Below are 7,583 nucleotides of genomic sequence, written 5' to 3'. Positions count from 1 at the left end.
GGCCAAACCTTTATTATTTATCAAACCACGTACCAAGACTTCATATTTATTTATCTAAGTCTTTTTTTAAGTTGGTCAACTAGGCTATTATGGTCATTTTCTTTAATCAACCCATTTTAAAAGCATTTTATGTTTCGTATTTTCCAACTTTTTCACAGTGTCTTTCTGTAACAGCTCTCAACTTAAGCATCTCTCTTTGTCATCAACTCCAAAAATGGCCGGAGGTCCGCTTGGAGGCATACGACGTGTGTCGAATCAGATTCTTGAAACTGTCTACGATCCAGGTACGTTTCTTCCATCCCGTGTGTTTATGTGTTGACTCTGTGATTTGAACATATAGATTTCATCATATTATTCATATTTATGAGCTACTCATGTTTGTGGTTACTGGTTACTAACGTATATTTATCCATTTATTTAAATATAGTGATGTTATGCTAACACTTTTATTAACATTTCAACTTGGATAACTCTTTCTTTTTGATATATATAGAAGATTTTCCTGTATTTATGATTGCCAAATTAATATAATCTTTTTGGGTTAGTAAGGGTAAGAAAACATTAGATTATAATAATAAAAAACTATCAAACTAATTTTGATGTATTAAAGTTCGTCAGTTTTTGAAAAATATACTAAAAAGTCTCTAATAATGTGCACGTAGCTTAAAATATACATAGAAAGTTTATACAATAACTCACAGGATAGATAAAAAGTTACTATACTAATTTATGGAGTTTAATATAAAAAACTAGCTAATAGGTGTTTTTATTAGTTTAGGTGCATGTTGGGCATTAAAAAAGGTGTTTTTAAACATAAGATTTTAATTAGAGAAACCAAAGTGTGGGTTTCAGTGTTTGCATTGAAATAGAGGACACATGGACAACTAGATACGTCGCTAGCTATTTTCTAATAACAAATCAAAGTCCTTTTAAAACTTTTACTTTACATTTTTTTTTACTATTTTGTCTTTGAATATCTTTGTGCAGGTAGCACCGTAAAGCGCAGGTCCACAGCAACAGGGCCTACGTCTTTCCGACATTCAGGTGATTATCTATATACTAGTCAGGTACCCGCACGATGTTGCGGGAAACAATACTTAAAAGTTGTTAGCACGCCAAGCCAAGGCTAGCTCTAGCTCAACTCGAACTTCATACCAAGCATGACTCATGTTCGTTTAATTATTTTAAATGTTTAAATAACTTGAATACTTTTAATCACATTTTTATAAAACATATAAGAAGTCAAAAAAATTAAAGTTGAGTAATATTTGGATAAACATGAGGGGTCAAAGTTGCAAGTATTTGGACAAACATTTGTTTTCTAAGAAACTTGTACATTCATGCGGTAATAACTTGTACATTTTAAACCATCGATCTGTTTTGAAAAAAATTTATATTGAAACGTTGACAAAAATATGCTCGTTTTAATAGGTATGTTCAGATTTTTGTTAACCATATTTTTGTAAAACATATATGAAGGAAACTAAAAAGGATAAAATTAGAGTAAAAAATGGATAATCATGAGGGGTTAAAGTTGTATCTAATTCTTAAATTTACAAAATTTAAATAAAGTTGAGGTACTATAGTTGTAATTATGTTTATACAAATCAAATGAATGTGAGTAATATGCTTGTAAAAGACAAATCTATCCCTACTTAAACATGTACCTAATGCATAATAAGTTGTAAATATCTTAATATGAAGTGTCTTAATTTGCCCCTCTTTGGTTTATTATATATAGTATAGATTGTAGTTACTTTTTCCAAATGCTTAAGGAAAGTAGACAATACAAAGACAGTCCTTTATGTTTATACACAATTTCATCCATTGTCCTTTATGTTCAAAATTAATAAGTTTTGTCCTTTATATTTCTAAATCCAACATCTGTTTTTTTGCCCATAATCCAACTAGTTTTCTCGTTAAGTCAGGTCATGTGCGTTACACATGAGGGCATGCTGGTAATCTTTTATATATATATATATATATATATATATATATATATATAATTACCAACATGCCCTCATGTGCAAGGCACATGGACTGGCTTAACAAGAAAAACTAAGTGGGTTAAGGTCAAAGGACAAACGTTGTTGGATTTAGAAACTGAAAGAACAAAACCAATAAGTTTTGAAGGTAAATGACAGTTACTGAAATTGGGTACAAACATATATGACAATCTCTGTAATTTTGTCAACAAATTATATTACTCATGTTGTAGATTTCATGCTGTGTTATTATATGCAGCGTTGATATGGGCGGATATATTATCTTCATTTGCATTGTATGTGATGATGAACTATTTAACCGATGTCTGGAATTTAAGCACTGCACATGCTGCTGGTATCATTAACATTTTTAATGGAATCACACCTGCTTTGGCCATTGTGTTTGCATTTTCCGCTGATACCTTCTTGGGTGACTTCTATATGCTTGCACTCTCTAGCATTGCTTACAGTGTCGTAAGTGTGCACGCTCGATTTCTTTCTACAATGTTAATACTAAAATAATGTGTAGAACTAATCAGGCCTGGCCCAAGGGGAGGGCAAGGAGGGTGACGGACCCAGGCCCACTCTCCCGAGAGTTCCATAATTGTTAAAATATAAAATTTATATTTTATTTATAATTTTGTTTTAAAATAAAGGTCAATTCTCACAATTAGTTTTTCTTTTTATAGAAAAAAACTTTCATTTGTGTTTTATACATGTCATGTTATTAACATGTTTATTATTATTTGTTTGTTTTGGATTTTTGAAAAGTACCATTATTGGTAAAACTGCCAAATTATCTATTACCCAGTTGGGCATGCGATTTTAGGGCACCGTTTTTTTACTTGTCCCACGCCCCGAAATTTTAAGTGGTTTTTAGAGACGGCCTCAATCAACTAAGTATTAATATTTTCAGGGATTAGGATTATTGTCCCTGTCGACGCCACCATTCTTTGGCCCATGTAGCCACTAAGACGAGGAATGTATTGGGCATAGTCAAAAAGTCCTGTTTTTTACCGGCTTACTCTTGATACAAGCCGGATCGGCTGGTCATTTAGTCTCGTTATCATCGGTCTTAGCTCTACAAGCTGAAGCCGAAGTCGATGCTAGAAACGCAATTATAAATTCATCTTTAGCTTTAGCTGAAACTGCATTGTCTCAACTTGGTTCTGGAGGCCCAGCTGAAGATGAAGCAGCAGCTTCATCTTTCCTTGTAGGTGCAACAGCTTTACTTGAACTTCTAGAATCAGATGAAACTTTAAATTCGGCTTTCGCTGATACCGAAGTTGAAGCTGAGGAGGACGACGGATCAACATTTTTCTTAATATATATACTGGTGGTTACGCTTGTAACCGCAGCTGCAGCTATTGCACTTCCGCATATAAAACCATGGTCGATCCGATTTGGTATTCCAGCTATATGTACCTTGACAGCGACTGCGTTTTTCTTAATTAGATCTTCAAGGTATAAACATGATAAGCCAGAGGGGAGTCCTTTAACAATTGCTCTTAGAGTTTTTGCAGCTGCTGCTACTAAAGACTTTCAACAAGTAAAAAAATTTACAGAGACCTACACTGAAGATGAAACTCGCAGCACCGAAGGCCTCAGGTTTTTATGATTCCTTAATTGTAGCTCTTGCATTCAAAACAGTACAAGAAATGTAAAAGGCCCGGCCCAGCCCAAGGGGAGGGCGGCGGACCCAGATCCACTCTCCCGAGAAGCCCATAACTTTTAAAAAATAAATTTATATTTTATATATAACTTTGTTTTAACACAAAGCCTACAAAATAACTCTTTGGTTGAATTGAAAGTGTTCTAGACTATTGAAACAAAGGTCTTGGGTTCAACTCCCATAATTAGTGTTCTTTCTTATATAAAAAAAACTTTCATATGTGCTTTATATGAGTCATTTTAGTAACATATTTACTATTATTTGTTTGTTTTGGGCTTTTGAAAGGCAGCCTTATTTATAAAATTGTCAAATTATCTATTACATAATTGAGAACACGATTTTAGGGGGGGGGGGGGGGCATTTTTTTTACTCGTCCCAGGTCCCAAAATTTTAATATGGATTTTGGTTGAAATTGGACACGGACACTGTACAGGTGGTTAGACAAGGCTGCTATCAGGTTTCCTGATCAGGCAAGGTCAAAAAGCTGGACATTTTGTAGCGTGCGTGAAGTAGAAGACACCAAGACCGGCATTCGCATGGTCCCAATGTTACTAACTTCCATTGGGACCGGAGTCGTGCTGTCTCTTGGAACTACTTACTTTCTGGAGCAAGCTGATCACATGGACCATACTTTTGGACACATAAAAATCCCGAATCAAGTGTTTTTATGTATCTTTGTTACCTCCAGAGAGACGGCTCAATTCATCTGTAACCATTTAGAGCAACATATCCCAAGAAAGTATTTTTCACGAGCTGGGATCGAATAGGTAAGGTTCTGTCCGTGTTATGTTGCGTTACTGCTGCAATCGTGGAAGCTCAAAGACTATGCGTGATTAGGAATCATGGGTTGCTAGACAAGTCCAGTGAGAGAATCCCAATGAGTGTGTTTGTTCTGCTTCCACAGTTTATACTTCTTGGAGCTGTCGACGGGTTTACAAATTCGGGTATTAAACGTTTTTTGAAAGACCAAGTGCGTCCATCCATGTACGGGTATCTGTTCTATTTCCAAAGGTTTGTCATAGAGTTAGGAAGCATGGCTAGTGTTTTATGGGTCTATGTTGTGGGGAAGTTGAGTGAGATAAACAACAATCCCAACTGGTTTCAGCATACATCGAATAGAAGCCGTTTGGATCGATATTACCGGACACTGGCGGGGCTAACCGCAATTAATTTCGTGATCTGGGTGATTGTTGCGTGTTTCTACAACTACAAGGAAAGTCCATTGGATGGCATTGAACTAGAAAGCGAATAAACGCTAGACGATTACAAGGTTAATTTGCGTGTAATGTTGTTATTGAAAAATAATATGTGCTTTGGGTTGTTTGTGTTCAGTTTATCTGTGTTATTTACGTGACTGGTCACTCTATGTTACCTTTTTTATTCATGTACTTCGATGTGTCATGTATGGTATGGCAATGTATTACACGTAACGATGGATGCTACACCAAAGCGAATTTAAAACAAAAGAAATAAAAAGACATTGTATATTTAAAAATAGATAAAGATAAAACCTATGAGTAAAATTGATAAAAAAATTTATAATAAAGAAAAAAAAATTAGAAAAAATATTGTGTTTGCATATATAATGTTCATATTAAGTTATTAGGTATTAACTTGTTACTTGATGGATATTGCTAGTTCATATAAAGTTATTAGGTATTAACTTGTTGGGTTCCATCTAATCTTGTTAGTATCAAGTTATTTTGCTATTTTATATTAATAATGTTTCTGATTTTAGTAGTATCAAGATATTGCGGTATTACAAGGTACAAAATAATAAGGAGCAAGTGCTAATCTTATAGATAATGAAGAAACACCAGTCGAACCCCGACAGATTACTGGTAACCTGGGGGTTGGAGAGCTGTTTCCCACGAGGGGTTAGACCCTTGGAAGATGGTTCTTCTGATAACCTGCAAAACAGACACCGTGAGCTCGTCACTGAGAAGGGGGGGGGGGGGTTCCTCCTTGTGACCACCCTCCGGCGTGAGAATCAGACTAGATTGCTCTTTAAATATAAAAGTATATTAAGAGATTGCTAGAGCAGATATCAGGTATATATGATAAGATAAGATGATCATACCATTGGGGTATTTATAGCCGAAGGTAGGTTTCCAAGGGGTTTAGCCGGCCCAACACGCTACCAACTGTAACCTATGCACGTGCCCTGCCTGTGAGTGGTGGATAGGTAGCGGCTGACACAGAGCAGGCGTGTCGTGCACTCTTCCTCTTCTGCCAACTACAGGCTAGGCACGTGGTATGGCAGGAGTTGGTGGGTAGGCGGCGGCTATTGGTCACAGTGCTGTGGCGTGCTGTCTGCCATGCTGCTGTCAGTGAGCTGTCGCATTCTTGGTCAGATCTTTTGTCTGTACCTCGTCAGGTATCACACAAAAGATCCTCCATCATACGGACTGGCTCATTTAGGCGGGAGTTTTCCCCCTCCCGCCTTTGCTCATTCCTTCAGGTGACACTGGGGAGAGTTAAGTGCCTAGTGCGTGTAGCCATGCTGCGCGGGTGGCCTTCCCTCATGGCTTGTATCCGAGGCTGCGGGAACAGGCGGAGTCCTTCACCATGGGAGGCATTTCCTGCGGGACCAGCTTGCATACTGCGCGTAAGGACGTCACTTCTCTGAGCATGGTTGGTCCTGCGGATCCAGTTGGTCTCTGCGCAGACGTCCCTGTTTAAGGTGAGTCTTGCGGGTCCAACTGGGCTCTGCTGGGACCTACCTCTTCAAGTCCCCCCAGTCCAATGTTCTTCTCATGCGTGTTTAATAAAGTGAGGTGAACTTTTGGACTTAAAAGGGTTTTGAAAAGGGTTTTGTAAGGTTTTCCATGGGAAGTCCTTGTCACTTGCAGAAATGCCCGAGTTTCCTGCTTGGTCTTTGGGTATGATGCGGGTAGGTCTGTAACCTCCTCGCAAGTCAGGAGCATTGAGTCCCAGTTGTATGTATTTTCCATGAGGTTTTGGTAGTTTTGAACATAGTGATCAATTATGTTAAGACCACCAATTCCATCTTGGAGCTTCAAACAACGTAGTTCTCGACGTTCCCGCTATGCGGGGATGTTATTTCCGTTTCCGCAAGCATTGCCCAGAAGATCCTTCTTGGTTTCAATTCCCAGCGGAGCGCTAGGTATGTGAAGGGTTTTGCCTTAACACTGTACCTGTGCTCGTCTTACGGTTACTTTACTTCCAAGGTATTCCTGGCGTCAATTCCCTGCGGGTGCTAGGTATGTGAAGGGTTTTGCCTTTACACTGTACCCGCACCCGTCTTATAGTTACTTGGTTGCCGAGGTACTTGGCTTCAATTCCCTGCGGGTGCTAGGTATGTGAAGGGTTTTGCCTTAACACTGTACCCGCATCCGTCTTACGGTTACTTGTTCACCAAGGTTTTCTTGGCTTCAATTCCCTGCGGGTGTTAGGTATGTGAAGGGTTTTGCCTTTACACTGTACCCGCATCCGTCTTACGGTTACTTGCTTGCCAAGGGGTAAGGGGTATTTTCCCGCTTACTTTTTAATATTTTTGAATTTTGAATTTTGAAATTCGAAGAGTTGGTGAAAAGATAAGTCCAAACCTCTGAAACGTCGCGCGACGGTTTCTTCTGACTGTGTCAGGACGTGCAGGGAGTTATGGTGACGTGACAGAACATGGTCATTCCAGTTGCTTTTTCAGGCGCGTGGGCACGGGATTTCGGGCGCGTAGCCGCGAAATCTCTGGCATACGTCCTTGTGACAGATGTTGCCAGCTTGCTTTTGCCACGCGTCATAGTTTCATTGCACCTCTGATTTCTCTCTCTTCCGTATTAAATTCATCGCATTAATTGCGATTACTATATGAAGGGGGAGAGAGTTATTTGCAATTCACACTTTTCACTTTCATCTCTTCTTCTCAAGTAATTTCCGGCGAATTTTTCTGTTCAGTAAAGCATTAC

The 7,583-nt window shown here is 38.4% G+C and overlaps 1 pseudogene; it reads left to right on the top strand.

The window, feature by feature from the left end:
* The first annotated feature begins 214 nt into the window (after window positions 1-214).
* LOC143593889 (protein NRT1/ PTR FAMILY 5.5-like) lies at window positions 215-4,909 on the top strand (annotated as a pseudogene).
* The last annotated feature ends 2,674 nt before the right edge of the window (window positions 4,910-7,583 follow it).

Source organism: Bidens hawaiensis, unplaced genomic scaffold (genome assembly GCF_021521415.1).
Source record: "Bidens hawaiensis isolate Kalapana, Puna unplaced genomic scaffold, B.hawaiensis_p1.1 tig00042882_1, whole genome shotgun sequence".
NCBI lineage: Eukaryota > Viridiplantae > Streptophyta > Magnoliopsida > Asterales > Asteraceae > Bidens > Bidens hawaiensis.
The sequence above is the reverse complement of the archived record's forward strand: the minus strand, read 5'-3'. Positions and strand labels throughout refer to the sequence as shown.